General features: G+C 36.7%; 1 protein-coding gene across 7 annotated transcripts in view; it reads right to left on the bottom strand.

Moving 5' to 3' along the window:
• RERE (arginine-glutamic acid dipeptide repeats) overlaps positions 1-24825 on the bottom strand; it is a 636739-nt gene that overhangs the window by 521328 nt on the left and 90586 nt on the right. For 6 of the 7 annotated variants that reach the window (XM_077151419.1, XM_077151416.1, XM_077151414.1 and 3 more), the window contains exon 1: positions 85-24825. This exon is cut by the window's right edge. The exons of the other annotated variant lie outside the window; for it this stretch is intronic. The gene's annotated coding sequence lies outside the window, so the exon portion shown is untranslated. The remainder of the gene's footprint in view (positions 1-84) is intronic. 7 annotated transcript variants of the gene reach the window in all.

Genomic DNA, 24825 nt, shown 5'->3' with positions numbered 1-24825 from the left:
AAGCATGCTTGAGAGAGCTTGTTGGATGCCACCCCCATAGTTTTGACCCATTATGGCCAATAATTTGCATTTTTAAGAAGTTACCAAGTGACGATGCTGGTTCACGTTCCATACGTTTAGAGAACTACTGGGCCAGGGCTTCTTCCAGTTTTAAATGTTATGGGAGCTGTGACAGCCAATATCCAAGATGGCCCCCAATGATCGCCACCTCATGGTATTTAAACTTTTGTATGGTTCTGTCACAATAAGATATTATAGAAATCACAATGTGTGACTTGCAAGGCTAGGTCACAAAAGATAGTAAAGCTCCAACCTTGCACCTTCTTGGAAACCTTTCCCAAAAAGCCAGTTGCCATTCAAACAGTCTTATGGAGAAGTAAGACCATGTGGCAAGGAACCAAGGCCTCCAGCCAACAGCCAGCACAGATGGCCACATGACTTGGCCATCTTGGAACTGGATCCTTCAGCTCCATTCAAGTCTTCAGAAGAGACACCAAACCAGAACCACCAAACCAAGGTGCTCCCAAGTTCCAAAAAACCTACCTGAGATAATAAATGCTAAATGTTTTAAACCACTAAGTTTTGGGGTAATTTGTTATACATCAATAAAAAATTATACGTGCTTAATATAAAACAAGCAAAAAATAGGGTCGTGTTGTTGACGCCTGCCTTTATTCTAATAGAGACGCCCTAAAAATATTTCCATATTCACTAAAAAACAAGATCACTATTCTCAAAGTATCACAGTTCACTGACAATTCTATTAGGACATAAAAGCTATGGAGTGGAAGGAGAAGGAAAGAAAAGAGGGAGCAAGACTTTCATCATGGTGTCCATAAATTATGGAAACAAATCCAGGCACAATTGTTCAAGGTCTGCCCTATTCCTACCTACTAGTCTCACATCAGGCAGCATAACGGGTGCATAAGAACCTGGGTTTACCCTGTATGATTTCTGGGATAAATTAGTTAACCTCAAAGCTTTAGGCTCCTCATCTGTAGAATGAAGATGAAAACAGTATCAATATCATGGTTACTGTAAGGATTTAGCAAATCAAAACATGAACACTAGAACAGGGCCTTACCTAAGTGCTCAATCAATGTTAACTATTATCATCATCTGTCATTCCTACTCTTATAAGTTAGATTGGTTCTAGCCACAATGAACTATCAGTTTTCAAAACTGCCCACAATGTCTCATATTTTTGGGCCTTATAAGAGGGAATTTGTCCAGTTGGTATGAACTTCCTTTATTTATTTCTCACTCATCCTTCCAAAGTTTTTCAAAGGTCCTGTCTTTATACAGCATTCTCTGATTATCCTTCTACATATGATTCCCATATAAATGCCCATAGAAAATACTTCAATTTTTAATTACTGAAAAAATAAAAGCACAAAACTACATGTTTCTTGATAATACCTAATATTTATTGAGTGTCAAGCACTGTATGCCAGGCACTGGGCTTATTTTAGGCACTTCACATGGACTATCTTAACTTAACCTGCCTCATAGCTCTGTAAGTATTATTATTATCCTTAAATAATAGTAAAATTCATACTGCATGTAAACACCAGAACAGGAATTCAAATGTTAGCTGTCTAGCTGTAATTCGTGCTCTTTAACCCTTAATTTTGATATCCTGCATCCTGAAAGTTTCAGTGACACTTAGAATTTTCAGTAATTAATATAAGCACTCAGTAGTTATTAAAATTTGTGATATATAGGGGGTTGCCAGTCCACAATACCTTTATCAACTTCTTAATTAAGCTATCTGGAGGTATTTTATGTATATACAGTATACATGAATAAATAACTTTCTTCTTATCTAAAAAGTAGTATACTTTATTCTTCCATACTCCGCTTTGTTTTACATAATTTATCTTCAAAATTGTTCCATGTCAATGTGTACAAAGTGCCTCATTGTTTTTAATTGCACATAATTTCACTGTGTGGCATACCACATTTACTTAACCAGTCCGCTAAGCTATTTGCAATCTTTTGCCATAATATAAAATGCTGCAAAGAAAATCTTTATACAGAAATAGAGGGATGGATAGAAATACAGAGATGGATAGCTATATGATCATAGATAATGTAGTAAATATAGTATAAAAACAAATATAGTAAAATGTATAATTCTTTGTATATTCCTGAATGTAAACTACCAAATTTATACTTTGTTCTTAAGTGAACTACCAAATTTATACTTTGTTCTTCAGTGAACTACCAAATTCATACTTTGTTCTTAAGTGAACATACTGTTTTTCTCTCACCTTTTTAAAAAATTCCTAATATGAAATATTTAAACAACCTTCAAAACAGTAAAAAAAAAAAAAAAAATTCCAAAAATATAATAATCTGGACATGGCTCTTGTCCTTGGTTTGTAACCCAAACAAACAGAAGAGACAATTATCAAAAGGATTCAGTTGTTCAACATTTATATTTATTCACAGAATCACACCTTTTGCCATTTTACCCAAGGTATATTCAAGTAAAATTGCCCCAAATGTCTTATTTTCTTAGGTCTCGTAGCACTTTTACATAAACACTTGGTCTTCACCAAAAACAAAGAGTTTCCTATAGGTACCGTTACATCTAATAGAAGAAGGGGAAAAAACTAAAACAAAGCCTGTAGGGGATAACAGTTTGATATCTTTCTTCTTAGTTTCCTTCCTGTATAATTCTAAGAAGTCCCAGCCGATAAAGGCTGTTTTCACTCTACTTTCGCAGGGGGGCAGCAGGGGCTGATCAATGATTACTCCTCTAATCCTCCTTGAGAGAATAAATTCATCATTCCTCTAAAGATTCAAAAGTAGAGCCTTAGGAGACTTTCTGGATTATAGTGCCAATCCAGCCAAGGGCCATCCTCAACCAGACTAAATATATTAAGATAAAAAATGTAAATGAATGATTGTTTTCTTTTTCTGCAACCTGAGGGTCTTAGTGAAAGCCTATCAGCATCACAGCAGGCTTATTTTAGGACAGTGCTTTGGAAAAACCAAAGGAAAAGTGGTTCAAGTGGTAGAATGCTGATGGTAAGACCAGGGTTTGATCTCCTCCCCCTCCCCCCAAAAAAGGAAAAGACTTCACAGAAAATTGACAATTGAGCTAGGGATTCAAAGAAGTGTAGGAGTTTGCCAACCAGAAAAAAAGAAAGAGGAAAGAGCATTCCAGTAACAGGAAAGAAAGCAGGGAGATTTACAACTGAAGCACTGCATTTTTTCTTCCAAGAAATCAAAAGTTAATTACACTTTTATTTCCTAAATCCCAAAATATATGGGTTGGAAGAACAGTAACATCATTTTGAAGAATTTTCATTTCTAAGGTTGTTGAACTCTTCAAAAAGAATTGCAAGTTGAAGACAACTCACGTAAACTTGAACTAGTTCTGAGATTTATCAACATCCAAGGAACACAGCAGTCCTGAGGGTGAAACAAAGTAGCACTAATGACAGTAACTCACTCAACCTACCACATGCAAAGCTCAATTTCAATGAAAACTTAAGAAAAATGATAGCACTAAATAAAGTTTTAAATAGTTTTAGATTGCTGTTAACTAGCAACAGTTCTGCAGATATTTTTTTAAGCCATTAAAGCAATAAATCTAGAAATGAGAACACAGAGATAAGGAGTGGGCATCTATTCCAAGTGTTTGTCCAATTTATCCATACCTCTGTTATCGCCCCATCGCTACTCAAGGGGTGAGCCATGACTACGTGGTGAGAAACTGTAGAGTGCCTGAAACTGTAGAGCTGTGTTCCAGTAAACATGTTTCTTGAAGATCTGACATAGATTTCACAATGTGACTATGTGATTGTGAAAACCTTGTGTCTGATGCTCCTTTTATCTAGGGCATGGACAGATGAGTAAAACATATAGATTAAAAATAAATAATGGGGAAAGAGATGTTAAAGTAAATTTAGTAGATTGAAATGCTAGTGATCAATGAAAGGGAGTGGTAAGGGGTATAGAAAAAAATAGGGGAAACAAAGGCTAAAATATATTGGGTAGATGGAAATACTAGCAGTCAATAAGAGGGGTGGGTAATGGGTATGATATGTATTAGTTTTTTTCTTACTTTTTTTTAAAATTTCTTTTCCTGAATTGATGCAAATGTTCTAAGAAATGATTATGGTGATGAATATACAACTATATGATGATATTGTGAGCTATTGATTATATACCAAGAATGGAATGATCACATGGTAAGAATGTTCGTGTTTGTATGTTGTTATGTTTAAAAAAACAAAAACAAAAAAAAAACCCACCCTCCAAGATCCAGCTCAGTCATTACCTTCCCTAAGACTCCTGATCAGGATCCTTGAGGCAAAATCTCTGGAAAACTTTTCCTCATGTCTTTCTGTGAAACCTAGCCCTCACTGAATTATATAATGAGTCTTTTTCTTCTCCCTCTCTCCTTTGAGTGAAGCCTACAGTCCTAGTTATCCTTCTGTCCCTATCACCCATCAAAGTACTCAATACAATATAATAAATAATAGCAAATATGATGTTATATAAGATATTTTCATCACCACCCCTAGGGCTGAGACATATAACCCAAGGAAGAGTTTCCCAATCTTTGAGGGCTGAAATCCAGACTGAGGACCTGGGTTTTGTGAGGGTAGCCCCTGCTACTCCTGGCCCCTTCGATTTTGCCAGGTCCCTATCCTCACCCCCTAGCTCAAATTCCCTTGGTAGTTGGGGCTTCACAACCTTATCCCTCTTTCCACAAGAGCGTGGGCCGTGGTCCAGGCTCCCTGGTACTTGGGCGTCTGACATGAGCTCCTTCAACGCAGGAGGGGCAGAGTCAGGATCTATGGGGCCTGAACCTTATTCAGTTTTAGAACCCTCTTTTAAAATAATTCCAATATTATTCAAAAGTATTTATTTAGAATAAGAACAGAAAAGGAGCTTTAAGCTTCATCTCCAAATTAAATCCTCCCTGGTGGACTGGAATTGAAGCTGGGGTCTCTCATCCAACCACCTCCACTTCAACCGGGGCCCTGAGGCTGGCAGAGTACAGACACCACTAGCCACAGTTATGCTAGCCCTGACACAGGTGAGAAAAGGGGAAGAAGTAATGCAGGGCTTACTCACTCTTGAGCTCCCCACCTATCCCTCTGGACAAAAAGATAGCAGATGGTCTAACCCTTCCTGACCCTGATACAGGGGTCTTCCCAAACCAGCCCCACTCCAGGGACCCATCCACAGCTGGTTAAGGGGAGGTACAGAATACCTCTTCAGATGGACTCCGAAGCTACAAATTGTGATAAGAGGCCAACCATAAGGTTTTTAAGCAGTGATCACAGAGAGCCCCATCCCTCATACTCCAGTTCCTAAACTCCAGCCCTCAGAGTGGCAGTGGTTGTGAACTCCTTCCTCCAAAATGGAGCAGTCTGGCCCAGAGACCACTTCACTCCTTCCCAGACCAGCACAAAGTAAGGCTGACCAGAGGATTTTCTCCTTCACCTGCCAATAAGGCTCCTTCCTCCTCCTCCCCACTCCACCACATCCATGGATGACACAAGGAAACTCAGGCATTTCCTCAATCCTTCCTCTGCTTGGTGACCCATGGAAAAGCTGGGTCCTTAGGCTGGCCCCCAACTCATGCTGGAAAGGGATCGCCCAACAGAACTTGATGGAAATTTACCCTCTAGTGTGTCAGAAAAGCTCTTTGTGGGAGGTGTGTTATGGAGGCACTCTGCTAGAAAATGCTGGGGAGGGGGGGGTTCAGGAGAAGCTACAGGCCTATGAGAGCTGTGTAAGTGGCACATGCTTCAAGGGCCTCCCTCCCAGGAAGTATACTGGAATTAGCAGGTAAAGCTCTTTTGACCTACAATGTCTCTAGAGTGCCCTCTACTGGGAAAGCTAGAAGAAGAGAAGTATTTAAAGGGTCTATAACATTTTCACATAGCAGGCAGAGAAGGGTAAAAATTTGGAGCGGATAGGCAATAAATTATTGATAACTGTTATAAGCACCATCACCTACCAGTTACCCATTATCTAGAAGTATCTCTGATGATTCAAACACAAATCCTGTAATTTTAACCTCCTTAGTATTTCATGAATCCATCCACTTCTCTCCATCCCTATGACTGCCCCAGCCCAAGCCCACAGCATCTCTTACAAGTATTGTCACATTCTTTTCTGATTCAACTGCAAACACAGTGATCTTTCTAACAGCAAATCAAATCCCAGCAATCCACTGCTTAAAACCCTTCAGTCACGTCTCTTACAAATAGCATTGGGATAACTATATCCACATGCAAAAGAATGAAACTGGACCCATATATCTCACCATATACAAAAATTAATTCAAAATGATCAATGACCTAAGTATAAGCATTAAAACCATAAAACTCTTGGAAGAAAATGGGTAAATCGTCAACACTTTATATTTGGCAATGGATTCTTAAATATGAAACCCGAAGAATGAGCAAGAAAAGAAAAAATAAAATTTGGACTTAATCAAAATTTAAAACTTTTGTACATCAAATGATATTATTAAGAAAGTGAAAAGTCAGCCTATGGAATAGGAGGAAATATTTGGAAGTCCGTATCTGATAAGGGTTTAATGTCCATAATACATAGAGAATTCCTACAACTCAACAACAAAAAGATACTCAAATGGGCAAAGGATAAGAATAGGCATTTCTCCAAAGAAGTTATACAAATGGTCAACATTTGTATCATGAAAACATGCCCGACATTCTTAATCATTACGAAATGTACGTCAAAACCATAATGAGATGTCATTTCACACCAAGATGGCTATTTCAAATAAACAGAATATAACAAGTGCTAGTGAGGTTATGAAACAAAGAAAATTCTCAAGCACTGCTGGTGGGAATATAACAAGGTGCAGCTGTGAGAATCAATATGGTAGATCCTCAAAACTTTAAATACAGAATTACCATATGACCAAGTAATTCCACTTCTAGATATATAAAGATTTGAAAGCAGGGACTTTAACAAATAATTTACGCCAATATTAAAAGCAGAATTATTCACTCCAGCCAAAAGGTAGATGCAACGCAAATGTACATCAACAGATAAATGGATAAACAAAATATGGCATACTCATACCATGGAAATACCATGGAATATTATTCAGCTATACAATGAAGTTCTGATACAAGCATCAACATGATGGAACCTGGAAGTTGAATGAAATAAACCAGGCACAAAAGGACATATATTCCACGAGTGCACTTCAATGAGTCATCTACACCTAAAGAAAATTCACTGGGTCAGTAGGTAGAACAGTGGTTATCTAGAACTGAGTGGAGAGAATGAGGTTATTGCCTAAAGGATATGAAATTTCTATTTAGGATGATGAAAACATTCTGGAAACAGTCAGTGGTGATGATTATGCAACACCGAGAACGTACTTAATCCAAATGAATTGTAAACACAAAAACAGATAAAATGGTAAAATTTATGTTATGCATATTTTACCACAATAAAAAAGAAATGTTTTTTGAAAAAAGGATGCCAGTGAGATGGTGAATAAGAAGCTCTAAGGTTCCAGGGTTCCACACCCCACAGAAACACTGAAAAATAAATAAAATTTTCAGGGATTTCTCAAGTGTCCTTAGGATATAATCCAAAATTCTTAACAGCTTTGAAAGTTCCTTGCATAGACCCTCCTCAATTTATAATCCAGACATCTGGAATTTATCGTATGTCCTTTTCCATGCTATTTCTTTATTTGCTTGCTTGCTTTTTGTTGTTCTGTTTTGCCACTGCACATACAGGTTTCCTGTGCCCAGAATGCCCTCCCTTCCTTTCCACACTGCCACGCTCACTTTGCAGTTGACTCTTCATCATTCTTCTCTCACCTTAAATGTATCTAACTCCAAGTCAGATATCCCCATTATGGGCTCCCAATAAAACCCTCTTCTTCCACAGTTATAACATATCACATATTTCTATAATTTCCTGTTGTCTGTATCTCCCATATTTTTTACCTCTATGAGGGCAAGAAAAATACATTTTTCATCACTGAATTTTAAACACTTAACAAGGTGTCTCGAACCAAGTAAATATTCGGTAAATAACAATTAAACTAATGAATGATGAATGAAGGGGGGAAAGACTTTATGACGTTAACAGCATAAAAAAGCAAAGATTGTGGCTTTAACATTATATTTGACATGTTGATGAGTACAGATGCATTCTAAGGATGAGAAAATGTCTTCGTTCCATGATTAACAACTAAGACAAAGTAAAATACAAAATGTTATTCCTTGAAGAAAAAAACTAATTTAACCAGTTGGTAATATGAATTTGTATTATTATATTGCACTAAAGATAAGCAAAAAGATTGTTAGTTTTCAAGGTGAACAGTGTCATCTTAATGGAGCATGTATATCAAAGGATTCAGATTACTCACACCCAATAATCAAAGGATTCAGATTATTTACACCCAATAATGAAAATCAAATATTACAACAGAACATTCCAAAGAACACCGTACTTCCCTCAGCAGAAAAATCAATACATCATATTCATTTTCAGTAACTTGTTTAACTAACCATATTTCCAGAATGATTATGCAATGCAAACAGTCTTCTCAAGCACTATGAACCCATCTGAAATCAAAACTAGACCCTTTCTGACACATAAAAAAGCAGAAAGGGAAATCTCTCCCTTAGTCACCAGGAATTTGTTCACAGCTATATGGAGCAAAACCTGGATAGCTGAATTGGTATGTAAAGTTACTCTGCCGCTTTGGGAGAATCTTTTTTTTTTTTTCAATTGAGATATATTTACACACCAGTCCATCCAAAGCATAAAATCAATGGCTCACAATATCATCACATAGCTGTGCATTCATCACCATGATCATTATCAGAACATTTGCATCACTTCAGAAAAAGAAATAAAAAGAAAAAAGAAAAACCCCATACATCCCATACTCCTTAGCCCTCCCCCTCATTGACCACTAGGTATTGCAATTTTCCCAATTTTTTTTTTACTTCTTATCCTGCACCCCTATTATTTATTTACTTTTTGTCCTTATGTTTTTACTCATCTAACCATACCCTAGATAAAGAGAACATCAGCCACAAGGTTTTTACAATCACATGGTCACACTATAAAAGCTATATAGTTACACAATCATCTTCAAGAATCAAAGCTACTGGAAAACACTTCAACAGTTTCAGATACTTTTCTCTAAGCCATCCCTAAACACCATAAACTAAAAGGGACTGCTATATAATGTATAAGAATAACCTCCAGAGTCTGTTTGAAATCTCTTAGCCACTGAAACTTTATTTTGTTTCATTTATCTTTCCCTTTTGCCATAATGCCGGTTCCTCAAGACATAACTTGCTAATGAACGTATTATATAACTTAAATGTGTGTAAATATATTCAGACAATTTTTTCAAAAAAAGATTTTAAAATGTACAGCAGTTCTTTACATAATGAGTTCTTTACATAACTGAAAATAAAGCATCAATCATCTAAAGAAAACATACATAATACATATATGTTCTTTTTTGTATACAGCATCAAATAAAACTTATTTCCAAATTGGATCAGAAATACTTTATGACCTCTACTAAGAGTAAGAAGTTCTTAATACAAGACTAACAGTACACAAGCATATGGACATCACAGCGCTATGACACATTCACAGAAATCACTGGATTTTAGTGCATAAAGAGGCTCCTAAGCATCTCATTATTAATACAACACTGAATATCCCGGTGGCTTTTTACAACGGACATTTAAATAATCTTTTATCAACGCATATTCACTCAAATACATAAAAGGGGGTGGAGGTAGTGGACATTTAAATAATCTTTTATCAATGCATATTCACTCAAATATATAAAAGGGGGTGGAGGTAGAGGGAATACTCATGACAAACAGCATTATAGAGTTTCCTTCCAAAAGGTCTAAGGCCCTATTCTATAAACCACATACTCCTCTAAATAATTTAATAAAATAATTCTAGGCTTTTATTTCCTGGGTTCTCAAGGTCAAAAGGTATGAGAAATTAAATAGTATGCTAAATCTTTTGGGATAACAGGGAAAAGAATAGAAAATACCAGCTTTGGAATAAAACGCAAGGTGACAGAGTTAATAAGTGGTGGAGCCTGGATTAAAGCCCTGGAAAATGGGCAATAGTGGGCACGTTTTTAACCAATAATTTTATATGCCTCTCAAGATCACAAAATAGAACTAGAACTAAAACTTACATATCTTCTGACTGCTAATCCAATACTGCTCCATTCAAATATGCTGGTTTAATTTACTAACAATAATCTGGCCAATCTGATCAGATAATACCTAATATTTTCTGTCCTCCGTAACACCCAGCAGAGTACTGAGCTAATAACCAGAAGCTTAATGAACACAGGCTGACTGCCGAGCTAGAATTACTAACTACCACCTCTCTAAGAACATCCTGCAATGTAAGTACTTGGGCTGCCATGGTAAAACTTTCACACAGGGATACACATGTATACACGCCACATGCAAATATTTTTAATACTAGTCAAAAGTCAAGAAAAAAATTAAAGTACCTAATATGTTCATGTGTTTTTTTTCCTCAGAAATCCTTTTACTGTTTTTATTTTATCTGTTGTGTATTTCATTTTCCATAAAGTTCCTTCATACATATACCTATATTCTAATCAAGGAAAACCAAGCAATAAAATGAAACTCAAAATAAGCCTCGGGGCTATTCTCTCTACCAAGAATGGTTCTTCCTCAGACATATCCATGACTCCCTCACTTTGTCAAATGCCTACTTCCCCAACCACTCAGTTCCCACTTCCTCAGCTAAATCCTGGAATTCCCTTTCCTCCTTTCCTGTTGTATTGTAATCCAAAGCATTTACCACAATCTACAAGTCTTTATTTATTTATTTTCTGTTTTATCCCACTATGTAAGCTCCATGAATAAAGGGATGTTCTGGCTTGAGTGGAATACAGGAGGTACTCAATAAAAATTGGCTGAATGAATGAAAACAGAATCCTAGAAATTGATCTTAAAATTGAGGTTGTGAAATGAAAAGCTTTACAAGTGGGAGTGGACATATATTTAAGAGTTAATATCTAATTCAACTTAAGCCTGAAAGCCTTCACAGAATTTAAGTGCTACACAAACTGCACCCAAATATCACTAAGGCTGCACTCGAGTAACCGTTCAAATGCATTTTAGCAAAAGCAAAGAATTCTATGTCCTACTGTAGCAACAGAGAAAATCCTGCTGTGGAAAATGTAAATTACTTAAAAGGAATTAACACATATATGAGCACACCTTTCGAACTTTAGGAGGTCCAAATGAACTACAGATAGATTTTGGTTTTACATTTGCTTGTAAAGAATCTTCTCTAGATATAATCCTTTGGCTAGTATAATCCTTCACAGTTACTACAGTAAGACATTGCAGTTGTGTTCTTGAAACTCTCTCACTACCTAAAAATTCTGACATAGCAATGTGACTGATGGGCAAATTCTGAATCACGTTAACTCTTGATGGAGAAAATTAAAGAACTGCGTCTGTCATTTGGCCATTAAAACAGAAGAAATACAGAACTGATCTAAGTAATTCAGTTTTTTTTTTTAATCAGGTCATCTTCAGATTTTGGTGAAGCAAAAATAAAGTAAAATAAGAAACAAAGGTAGATGTATTACTGAGTCAGTTAAGAAATAATGAGACATAGTGTGCACAGTTATACTGAATTTTGTGGTAAAAGACAAAAGAAATAAAATATATGAATGGTCTCAAAAGACATTAAATATCTGGTTGTGCGCAAATTGCAGCTTAATGGAGAAAAATACCCATAACCTAGAATGGAAAACATTAAAATCCCCTTGACCCAAGAAAACAAAACAACAGAAATCATATATAAGAACAAACTGACTTTTCTTTGACATTGACAGCTCTGTTGAGGCAATTTATCCCACTCCACTAAAGTAGGTCAATGAATACTATTTTTTTTTTTTTTTTTTACATGGCAGGCACTAGGACTCAAACCCAGGTCTCCAGCATGGCAGGCAAGAATTCTGCCACTGAGCCAACCGCCACAATGCCCAATAATCTTTTGAGATATATACGACCATTCTTGACACTTCATCCCAGGTCATTTTAATTACTTTCATTTCCCCCATCTACTGATACAGTACTTACTAATACTGATACCTCAGCATGTCCAGTTATTCTTTTTTTTAACTATAAGAGTTGACAAGTTTATTTTCACATTTCATAATACAAATGAAAACTACCTTCTTTTTTTTGTCCCACTACTCCCCTCTAAAACTATTGCTCTCTTTGATATCAAGAAAGGGGGAACAAGTCTTCCTTGTCATGCTGTTAGAAAATACCCAAAGTCACAGCACCATACTTTCTGATGATAATAGTAATTCTGATGAAACAGGTAATATACAACTGATTCAAAAAGGCTCCCTATCCTTATCTGTCTGGTCAGGTCCTTCCTGCCTGAGTGGGCACCATCACAGGAGGGCAGAAGGTCTCATCATTGGGGGTCCAAGCATCACTGGCTTGTGGCCTCCCATGGGTGGCCTCATTCCAGGAGCAGGTCCCACTGGCATATTCCCAGGAGGAGAAGGGCCCGTCACCAGCATCATGGAGGGGGCTCCCATATGGAGTGCTGTCATCATACCAGAGAGGGAGGGCCCCAGGAGACTTGGGGTAGGTGGAATCATTGTGACCCACTCAATTATGGGTGGTAATTTTTGATTACATGATTTCCATGGAGGTATGTCTCCACCCATTGAAGGTGGAATTGCTTATTAAATGACCCCCCCCCCACTTTTTTCTTTTAACATGGGCAAGCACCAGTAATTGAACCCAGGTCTCTGGCATGACAGGCAAGAACTCTGTCTGCTGAGCCATTGTAGCCTGCCCTAAATTTCTCTTTTAAAGCCATTCCACTTCTGGTATTTTGTATTCTGGCAGTTAGCAAACTAGAAGAGGTCACTATATCTGGCACATTATAGGCATAAAAGATATTGATAGTAATAATAATAATGATTAACATCAACAGCCCCATGAAGGATTACCTAATTTTTGGAGAAGGAACATGTCCAACGGGTCAAACATTAGCAAATTATGTCAGGATTAAATACCCAGGTTGTAAGAGTTACTTCTGGAAGACCTCTATTGTTGCTCAGATGTGGTCTCATTCTCTCTAAGCCCAACTATGAAAGTGAAATCACTGCTGTGGTAGTTAGATTCAAGTGTCAACTTGGCTAAGTGAAGGTGTCTAGTTCTGTTACTGTAGACATGAACCAATAGTATATGAAGCTGATCTGTTGCTGATTACATCTGCAGTTGGCTAGGAGGTGTGCCTGCTGCAATGAATGATGTTTGATTTAATTGGCTGGTGCTTAAATGAGAGCGCTCAACGTAGCACAGCCCAAGCAGCTCAGCATATCTCATCTCAGCACTCCTAGCTCAGCCCAGGCCTTTGGAGATGCAGAAAGGAATCACCCTGGGAAAAGCTGTTGGAACCCAGAGGCCTGGAGAGAGGGCCAGCAGAGATCACCCTATGCCTTCTCATGTAAGAAAGAACCTCAGTTGAAAGTTAGTTGCCTTTCCTCTGAAGAACTATACATTAACTAAATAAATCCCCTTTTATTGAAAGCCAATCCGTCTCTGGTGTTTTGCATTCCAGCAGCTAGCAAACTAGAGCAATTGCCCTGCCCCCTATGTGGGACATGACAGTCGGGGGTAAAAGTCTCCTTCGTGGTGCGGGAGATGAATCCCAGGGACGAGACCGGCCCTGACACCATGGTATCAACAATTCCGTCTTGACCAAAAGGGGAAAGAAGTATCAATAGCAGAGAGACTTCAAATAGAGTCGAGAGGCTATGCTGGAGGTAGCTCTTACGCAAGCTTCAGTTAGACAACTGCTACCTACTATAACCTGCCAAACCCCAACCAGGACCATTCCCGCCAATCCTCAAGAACACCCAGGGCAAAATACAAGATTCAACAAGGGTTCCATGCACTAGAGTAAATTTCTAGAAACCTACAACCTCCAGATCAGTCCCTGGACCAGATAAGTCCTGAAACCTAGAAGGCCCAGCCTCTCCAGAACATCACCTAACTCCATCTCCCTACCCTATATTACTGACAGCCCATTCCAATATGAAAAACTTAGAACGGCCATAGCCAAACATCCCTAAAGAGAGGACAGAAAGATCAAAAGTGTTAGTGGAGTTATACATAAAAGACAGGATTTAACAAATGAATATGACTTTTGAATCATCAAATAGACATCTTCTTTAGTCTCCAGTATCTTAGGGCAGCTAGAAGTAAAAACCTAAAATCATGGACTTGTAACTCATGCCAAACTCTGAAATCTGTTCTACAACTAATTGTGGTGCTATACTTTGAAATTTATTGCTTTTTTTGTACACGTTATTTTTCACAAAAAAAGGGGGGAAAAAAGCCAATTGTGATGATAAAAAGACATTTATGCCTTCCAGCCTCGTATATTTGGAGCAGCTAGACGGGAAAATCTGAGAGGATGGTATGGTAGCCCATGACAAACTCTGAGACCTGTCCTATAACTACTCATTGAAGAGTGCTATGAAAACTATTGCTTTTTTCTTCCTTTGCTTTGTGTGTATATGTGTGTGTGTGTGTGTATGTGCACGCGCGCTAAATTATACACAAAAAAAGCTTAAAAAAAAAAGGCTGAAGAGACAGGAATATACGTTTGCATAATGGTATTTACAGTGGAAGTATTCACAATTTGTAATGGATGGAGGTGGCCTAAGGGTACATCAACTGATTAATAAAAGGGCAAACTATGCTGTATAGATACAATGGAATATTGAGCTGCTGCAAGAAGGAATGTAGTTATGAGACATGCAACTAGGTGAACAGACCTTGAGGATAGTGTGTTGAGTAAAATAACCCAAAAACAAAAAGACAAACATTATAATATCTCACTAATACGGACTAATTATAATCTGCAAACTTTAAGAACTGTATCTGGGAACACAGAATAACAGCAGAAGGTGTATTGTAAAGGTTCCTAGACTGTAAACTCTTACAGCAACCACATCTAAAAAGTTGCAATGGTCATTTCCAAATTCTGAGATCCTGGAACTTCAGGAATCTGTGCATCACCTGAGACTCACAGCTAGAGTTCTGCAACTATGAAAGTCAGTATTACCCCATACAGCAACTGTTTAAATAGCTGAAAAGAAGGTGAGACTTTTAGAGACATGAATAAAACAGATCTCTTTAGGACTAAGGTAAATCAGACTGAAGAGTAAAGGATGATCTTGACTGTGTTTTAAAACTTCAATTCTGCATGAGAACAAAGGAAGAGATGTTTAATTGGTACAAAATCTGTATTTTCTGTAGCACACTATTGAATTTAACTTGTACAGCCAGTTTATTTGGACAATATGATTACATGGAACCTTGAATAGGGAATGAAATCTTGTTGGTTTGTACAGGTTAGTATGATGCCCCAATACATCCCAAAGTAATTTGGGCAGAGAATAAAAAAAGCATTTGCAAAGACCCTTTGAAGTACCAGGGAAAATATAGAAATATTAAACTTTCCCACCTAAGGAATTCTCAATATTCTCTCAAGCATTAGGGACAACCAATTTAATAGGCCAAGCCTCAATCTTGGGGCATGCCCTTATGAAACTTATTCCTGCAAAGGAAAAGCTAATTCTACTTATAATTATGCCTAAAAGTCAACTCCAGAGAACTTCTTTTGTTGCTCAGATGTGGCCTCTCTCTAAGCCAACTCCTAAATGGGACGTGATTCCCAGCAATGTCAATCTCCCTGGCAACATGAGACATGACTCCAAGGTATGAGCCTCAACATAGCTGGCATCAGGTAGGTAAGACTTCTTGACCACAAGGTGAAAGAGAAATTTAAAAAATCAAGTTTCAGTGGCTGAGAGATTTCAAACAGAGTCAAGAAGTCATTCTGGAGGTTATTCTTATGCATTATATAGATATCCCTCTTTAGTTTTAGTGTTTTAGAATAGTAGAATGAAATACCTGAAACTGTTGAATTGTAATCCAACAGTCTTGAATCTTGAAGATGATTGTTTAACTACAGAGCTTTTACAGTGTGTCCAGGTGATTGTGAAAACTTTGCAGTTGGCACAACCTTTATCCAGTGTATGGACAGATGAGTAAAAAAATAAAGACAAAAAATAAATAAAGAGTAGAAGGGGATAAGGGATAGGGGATACTTTTTTATTTTTATTTTAATTTTTTTGGGAGTAATGGAACTATTAAACTTTACCACCAGGGAAACCCCTTATAATGTGTCAAATATTAGTGACACCCAAATCAGCAGGCCAAGCCCTTGATCTTGAGGCTTGCTCTTATGAAGCTTATGTAAGTAGCGGAGAAGCTTAGCCTACCTATAGGCATGCCTGAGAGTGACGTCTAAAGGACCTCCTCTACTGCTCAGTTGTGGCCTCACTCTCTCTAAACCCAACTATGAAAGTGAAATTACTGTCCTCCTCCCTACACGAGGTATGACATCCAGGGGTGAAAGTTGGCATAGGGACATGACTCCCAGGGATGAGTCTGGCCCTGGCACCACGGGATCAACAATGCTATCCTGACCAAAAAGGGGGAAAGAAGTGTAACAAATAAGGAATCAGTAGCAAAGAGATTTCAAATAGAGTTGGGAGGCTAATATGGAGATTGCTCTTATGCTTGTTTTAGATAGACATTGCTTACCTATCATAACTTGCCAAACCCCAACCAAAACCATTCCAGTCAATCCTAAAGAAAACCTAGGGCAATATATAAGATTCTACAAAGATTCCATGCACTAGGGTAATTTTCCAGAAACCTACAACTTCCAGATGGGTCCCTAGACCAGATAAGTCCTGAAACCTAGAGGGGCCAGTCTCTTCAGAACATTAGCTAGTTCCATTTCTCTACCCCATACTACTGACAGCCCCTTCCAACATGAAAAAGTTAGAATGGACATAGCCCAAATACCCTTAAACAGTGGGAGAAAGATCAAAATTGATCATGAGTTATACAGAGAAGGGAAGGTTTAACAAATGAGTATGACTGCTAAATCATTATATTTCTTTTAGCCTACAGTATCTTAGAGCAGCTAGAAGTAAAAACATAAAATTGTGGAACCCATACCAAATGCTGAAATTTGTTCTACAGCTAAGTGTTGCACTGTGCTTTGAAACTTATTGCTTTTTTGTATATATGCCATTTTTCACACAAAAAAAGTCACTTGTGATGATAAAAAGTATTTATTCCTTCTAGCCTCCAGTGTTCTGGAGCAGCTAGAAGAAAAAATCTGAGATGATGGTATGGCAGCCCATGACAAACTCTGGGATCTGTCCTGTAACTACTTGTTAAAGAGAGCTTTGAAAACTATTGCTTTTTTCTTTCTTTTTTTTCTTTCTATATCTGTTATATTATACAATTTAAAAACTTTTTAAATCAATAGTTACATTAGCAGGGAAAATAGAGATATTCACTGTCAAAGAACAATCTTACTGTATATTTGAGAATTCTGAACAATTAGGATTTTAAGATCTCAACTGATCAGGTTTTTAAATACCACCTAGTAAATGAAACAAAATGGTGTCACAAATATTAGCTCTGATTTTAACACAACCTAAGAAGTTAAATCTTGCCTTTTTTATAGATTCCCTTTTTTACAATTAATTAATTAGAAAAAATAATATTCAAGCACTTGACTCTTACAATAGACATAGTTTACAAAATTGCTTTAGCTAAATAGGTGCTTTCCCACTCAAACGTTATATTGCAATTTTAAGATTTCTGGCAAAGACTTTAAATATTTGACTTGAAACCAGAAAAACTGGTGCTATCATCACATAAAAATAATTTTTCTTTCATATTCTGAACCACCTTCTATGATTTTAAATAAATACATATTTCTATATGCAAAATCCATCTGCCTTCTTAAAATTCGCTCTGAAATTAATCTCTACTATTTATCAGCTATGGAAAACTTTCAAGTTAATGAGATTTTCAGTCACAGTCTGTCTTTTACAGCTTCAAACTACTATATCACTGAACATTTCATTTCAAAAGCAATTATTAACCTCGACTGTCTCCAATACAAGCTGTTTCAAAGTATTTAACATGTCTGAGGCACACTTCCTGAAACAGGTGTTTCTCTGTTGCCCATCAGGACAATATCTCATTAACACTAGAAAACATTTATCCAAGCAGTCCCTGTTCAGAAATCCTTACCAGCCCCATCTCTGTCCACCCTGCCAGTGGAGCCACTGGGAAAACAATTACATGCCAGGAATTGAGCCAAGTACTTTTTTTACCTCATTTGCTCTTTTCTACATAGGTATTAAGGAGTAGGTATTTATTAGTGTTATCCTCATTTTAAAGATAGGTTAACTATGACTTGGAGAAATTAAGTATCTTGCTCAAAATTACACAAAGTCAGGATTTAAACCCACCCCTATCTGCAGAACCAATACTCTTAACCACACATTTAAAAGAACAGGCAAGAAAGAAACCAGGAAAAGCAGGCAAATTGTGAGAAAGCTGATCTTGAGGCAAGGCTGGTCGGCCTGAAGGCAAAAATGTCTACACCTGCCTTGCCAACTTCCAATCAGGACTATCTGGAACCCTACCAAGTGGGAATCCATACATCAACAGAGACGTAGTTCCACATAGTGATTCAGCACTTGGGCTTTGAACACTGACTACCAGGATCTGACTCCCTGCTCTAGGTGTAACTCTGTTTCAATTACTATCTCTGCTTTGATTCTCTCATTGGTAAAATGGAGAGATAATAGTATCTACTTCATAGTGTTTTGCAAAGATAAATTTCCTTAACATAATGTAAAGAAGTTTGGGACAGTGCCTGGCACATTTATTGCATAGGTGGCATGCAATAAAGGCCACTTATGATTTACATGTGCCTTTTTTAAAAACGCAAGCAGGGGTGCAAGGGTAGGTCAGTGGTAGAATTCTCGCCTGTCATGTGGGAGACCTGGGTTCGATTCCCAGTCCATGCATTTTCTGAAAAACAAACAAGCAGGCAAAAGAAAAACAAAGATTCAACAAATGGTGCTGCAGTAACAGGATATTCACATGGAAAAATAATGAACTGTGACCGCGCCACACAGCACGCAAAAATAAAAATAAATAAATAAACAAACAAATGCAAACAATTTCTGGAAAAATTATGGGTAAAACACCTTAATGTAAAATGGTTCGATCAGATGACTGAAAGCATGAACACTCAAGAGCAGGAACACTGAGTGTCAAAAGTCTTCAGTCGTTAGAAGCAGAAGTCAGTAGTAAAGAACTGCTAAAGCACCTGAGGGGTAGCACAACTATGAGGCAACAAGCTACAGGCACCAAAAGGGTTGGTTTTTGTGCAAGGGGAGGAAGTACAAAGATCATATAAAAGAAGATGGGAGGATCCCCAAACCAAACTTTTTCCATTTCCTAATTATGCAAACTCTTCTGGAATACTTCTCCAGACAAAAAAAGATCATCAGACAGATATATTGGGGGTGAAGGAGACTGTTTAATAAACTACTATGGGTTCAACTAGAATTATATTCTTTGATTTCTTATAGTATATAGTATCCTCTCCTCAGACACCATGAAAAAGTAAAAAACAAAAACAAATAATTATCTTACCCAGTATCTATGGAAGTCACACTCCCTGTACTGGGAGTTTTGCCCAGCAGCAGGTCTCTCAAAGCACTGCATCAAAAATTAACATCCCAGCACTTTAAAGAACAATCATGAGAACTCAGCCTAATCAGATGTAATATTAAAAAAGAAAAACTTATAAAAAATAGTGTAGTTATTTTATTTCCAAATAAAATAACCTATGATAATGAAGACAATATTCTGCCTTCTGAGTATATGCTCTTATCTACTACACATTGCGCTGCCTTTCAAAAAAAAATTCAGTCATGAGGCTGAGTACTTCCAATCCTTCTACCTAAGAAAAGCATTTCCTTTGCAACTAGTTTTATATTATTGTACTAAATCTTAGCTTAAGAACCTTTTCATTAAAAAAAAAAAAAAGGAAAGGAAAGGAACACTATCAGTATCATCATCTAATCCTATGAGCTACAGACAGCACTAAAGTTATGTTTCCCATGATCCCTACAAGAGAAATTCAGGTTTAGAGAAGGTACTATTAAAATGAGAAAGAACTGGAAAGTGTTAATTCAGAAATTTTGAAAATAACACATTTTATTTTACAGAAGGATATATTTTAAAAGTAAGAACACTACCATACTGACAGATAACATGGATTGTCCCAGTCATAAAATTTTAAACGGACCCAGGTTTCTTGATACCTAGCCAATCCCATTTCCTATGCTACATTAAGTTTCAATGTAATAAGCCTATTTCCTTTGTAGGAAAATAAGATGATCAAAAGAAATAAATAAAACTAACCAGAAACAATTTATGTTGAAAATAACATAAAAGTGTCAAACTTTAAACCATCTTGTAACTTTTGAAGATTGTTTCCACAGACAGTTGTAAATTCTAAAAATATTTTACTCAAAGTCCTATTTAAAGAAACTTTTGACTGGAAATCATTAAAATGTGCATATATTGTTAAAATATAATAATCTGTCCTGAGCTATTAGAAAGAGATGTATAGCATTTTAATTTAATAGGTCTAAATGAGGAAGGATCAATATTATTTTAATTCGTAAAGGTTTATTTATGAAATGCAATCATCCTTCATTAAAAATGTAAGCTGTGCTTCAGTAAAAGGTTAACGTAAATGATTCATAGAGAGATCCCTCTCCAGTATAATCTTCCTCTCCTGGGAGTATCCTTTGGATGCTTCATCTAACCATTCAAGCTATTATTTAAAATGTTTCCCTGTGATAAAAGAAAACAATCAAAATACACAATCCCATTCCCATTCACCACTGCCTCTTCCAGTTTAGTGATTTCTATCTTTTACAATCAAAAGTAAAATTAAATCTTCACATTCCACACATTTTTTAAATCATTTCTTTTTGCAAGCATTTTAAGAGGATTTTAAATTTTCAAAAACAGAATTCTGTATTTTAAAAAGTCAGAAGGTTTTACTTCACTTCCCTATCTAATATTTCAGTGTGGGTGCTGTTGTCTCTCAGTGAAATAAAGGAAATTTACCTTTTACTTGCTGGATTTTAAAAGATCTTAAACTGTTAACTCATCAAAGTCAAGGCACTGCAAATTTAAATTCAATCCTCTTCCATTTAAAAATGCTAATGACAATGGCTATTTCAATGCTGCAGCATCTGGCTCATTATAACATTCAGTTCTAACTAATAAATCCTTAACTATTAAACTCTGATGTGCAATTTCTTACACACTGATAAGCCAAACACAATATATTGTACAATTATAAATACCTAGGACAAATGAATTACAACATACCATGGAAAAGCCTATCTCTTGACTTCCCGGTTGTTAAATAGGACCACATGTTTATAAGGAACACATATTTGAAAGACCACCATCAAACATTTGGGCTCTGGCCTACATAGATGCTGTCTTATTGGTTAGTAAATATTTTACTCTGCTGGGTACTCAAGCATAACACACGGAGTAATTTGTCTGCTGGTACAAATGGTCTATTTTTTTCCAAGTGATTTTTCAGAATAGATGTTTTAAAACTGAAGTAATCACATGCCCTAATTCTGGCTATCCAATGCGTCTTTATCTCCAATAACTTGATGTTTTTATTAAGGTATTCTTGAACATATTTAATCAAGATATTGTTGCACATCCTGATGTCAGTAAAGTTTGAAATCCCTGAGAGAATATGTTTGGTTTTAAGCCTTAATATACTTTAGGGTTTTCTTTTTTTTTCTCATTTTTCTCCCCCACCTCTTTTTTAATCAGCAACGTCGACAATGCCGACTGAATATTTTACAATGGAGTTGGAGAGGACCCATGTTCAATCATTTGGCTTCCCTGAAGATTCATTACAGTTACATTAAAAAGTCAAATCAGGCAATTCTACAGTCTGGTATAAGATAGCATATGAAAAAGGTTAATACAAAGGAATTTAATTTAAACAGAGGACATTTAGAACATTAAAAAGCAACATTATAATAAATTTTCATGATATTTCTGCTGGCCTTAACACACACTTTACAGGTCTAATTTCAGAGATGTCTAAACGATTTTCTAGGTGAGAGAGAGAGCATGTGTGGGAGGAAACTGATCTGCAAGGTCTGCCATCTTAATGATCTTCACAACACAGCAGATGTATGTTTTATGTTCACTCATGGGGAAATAATCCACGCATTCTCTGTTTATCGTAGGAATCAAAGAAAGTAAAGGTGCATTTATTTAAATACTTATAAAGATTTGAGTGGTTTTAATACTTGTCTGTCTGAGCATAAATAAAAATACTAGGATTTGCAGGTCTTGATGTGTTTATATGGCAAAATCAATGTTAACTGTTTTTTCCATGATTAGTAGGAGATATAGAAAAAGCTTCTATGTGTTGAACTGCCATTTTCATACAATAGTTTCCCTCTCTCTAGGCTTCGGGCCTCAGTAAATCCCTGACTAGTCATACGTATCTAAATTGTTTATAGGTAAGCAAAAAATAAAAACTGACTACCTACTTGTAACCAACAAATTAGTATTTGAGGGGTGATTATGATTATTGAATTAACAGATAGATATCCTTTTTGCTTTCTGGTATATTGGAGTAGAAAGAGGGAAATATCTGAAATCATTTAGACTATAATCCAACTGCCTTGATCTCTAATAATGATCATACAACCTTTGTCTTGTGTCCTTCCAATTGTAAAAACCTTGTGACTTGAGTATCACTTGTACCCATTTTATCCAATTTTTCAACTTGAGTCTTGTGATCACTAAAGACAGCTCCTAATATTTATTAGTAAAGGGCCTTTGGTCAGCCCAGAACTAACCCACTTCAATTCCTAAACTATCTTGAGAACCGAAGCTGGATCTAACCAAAATGGGCCCACCTGACATGTGCAATAGCTTAGACTTCAACTTATAAGTCACCTATACCTCATTATGATAATAAAAATCAGCCCATCATCATATTAAGGCTGCCATTTTCTTACAAATATTCTATGACTAAGCATGTAATCAATCTGCATATGCTCAATCACTGGATCACCCCCAATAATATGATTTGGGGCTATTGTGCACATTATCCTAAAACATGCCCATCTTTTGACACTATAAAACTATCAGAAGTACTGCATAGTACTTCGGGGAGACAGATCTTAGGGCCAATAGGCCATGTGATCTCCCGCTTCGTGTCTAGCAATAAACTCTTTTTTGAAATCTCAGTGTCTCAGGAATTGGTCACTGAGCACACTGGGCAAAAAGAATCCAATGCCTTTGTCTGATAACATACCGGAAGGAAAAGAAAACGCAAGCTTCTTCATTTAGTACTACAGATTTACAGAAAACAAATTTCAATTTAATTCAAAATTTGCCTTTTGCATTAGTAATTTCAAAGCCTAAATATGGCAAGAGGGAAAGAGTAACCAAAAGTGGTAACGGACATAAAAGGCAGCCATCTCCAGTGCTACCTTCAGCAGCAGCACAGATGGACTCTGGAGGCCACTAGATAGGCTTAATTTAATTTGAAGCTAAATACAGTCAAAATATCTGGTGCACTGCTGATGGTTATAATGATAAATGTGACATCACACAGGAACCCATTCAATACTATATTTATATCTTTTTTTATCTAAAACACAAAGCTAACTACATTTACCTTTGTTTTTCCTCTCCTTTAACATCAACAGATAATACTTATTTTAGAAACGGCAAGTTTGGGATCTTATATTCATACAACATGGGGGACCCTTACTAAGAAAAATGTTTTATATAATTCTGAGGGACCCTCACAAGGGTCCCAGTGCGGGTCCCTGTAGCTTAAGCCTCATTGGCTCCTTGGGCAACCCACATGAGGAAAGGCTGTAGAAGGTGAAGTATGAACAGTACACCAAGTGATGAGTTGGTACAGGAATGCAACAATAAAAAAGCGAACAATTTAACTAACAACCTGAAGAGGAAAAAAAAGACTTTCTAGGCAGCAAATATTAACTACATTCTTAGAATGAATTTATAACACATCTTTTTAAATGTAGAACCCCAAATCTGTGGCAGACTACTAGAACAAGATATTATAAAGGGGAAAGAACCAAATTATCAATTTTATAGGACAAGGAACAAGCATAATGTTCATAAGTGTTTTAGTTTACTAAAGGCTGCTAGAATGCTTATACTAGAAATGAAAAGGTTTTTACAAAGGGGATTTATTAAGGTACAATTTTACAGTTCTAAGACCTTAAAAATGTTCAAACTAAGGCATCCAAGGAAAGATACCTTGACTCAAAAAAGGTCAATGGGTCCAGAACATCTCTGGCAGCTGGGAAGGCACGTGGCTCACATCTTCTGGTCCTTTAGCTTCTGGACTCAGACTCCCTGGGGGTCATTGTCTTTCTGCATCTCCAAACGTCCCTTTCAATGTCAGCTCTGAACTTTCCCCAAAATGTTTCCCCCTTTTAAGGACTCTAGTAAACTAATTATGACCCACCTTGAATGAAAGGAGTCACATCTCCATCTAATCAAAGGTTACATCCACAATTAAGTGTGCCATATCTCCATAGAAATAACCTAATCAAAAGGTCACACCCAAAACTGGGTGTCACATCTCCACTGAAACAACCTAATCAAGAGATCTCACCCTACAATATTTTTTTTATTAATTAAAAAAAAATTAACTAACACAACATTTAGAAATCATTCCATTCTACATATGCAATCAGTAATCACCCTACAATAT

The sequence above is a fragment of the Tamandua tetradactyla genome, chromosome 2, assembly GCF_023851605.1.
Source record: "Tamandua tetradactyla isolate mTamTet1 chromosome 2, mTamTet1.pri, whole genome shotgun sequence".
NCBI classification, from domain to species: Eukaryota; Metazoa; Chordata; class Mammalia; order Pilosa; family Myrmecophagidae; genus Tamandua; species Tamandua tetradactyla.
The sequence above is the reverse complement of the archived record's forward strand: the minus strand, read 5'-3'. Positions and strand labels throughout refer to the sequence as shown.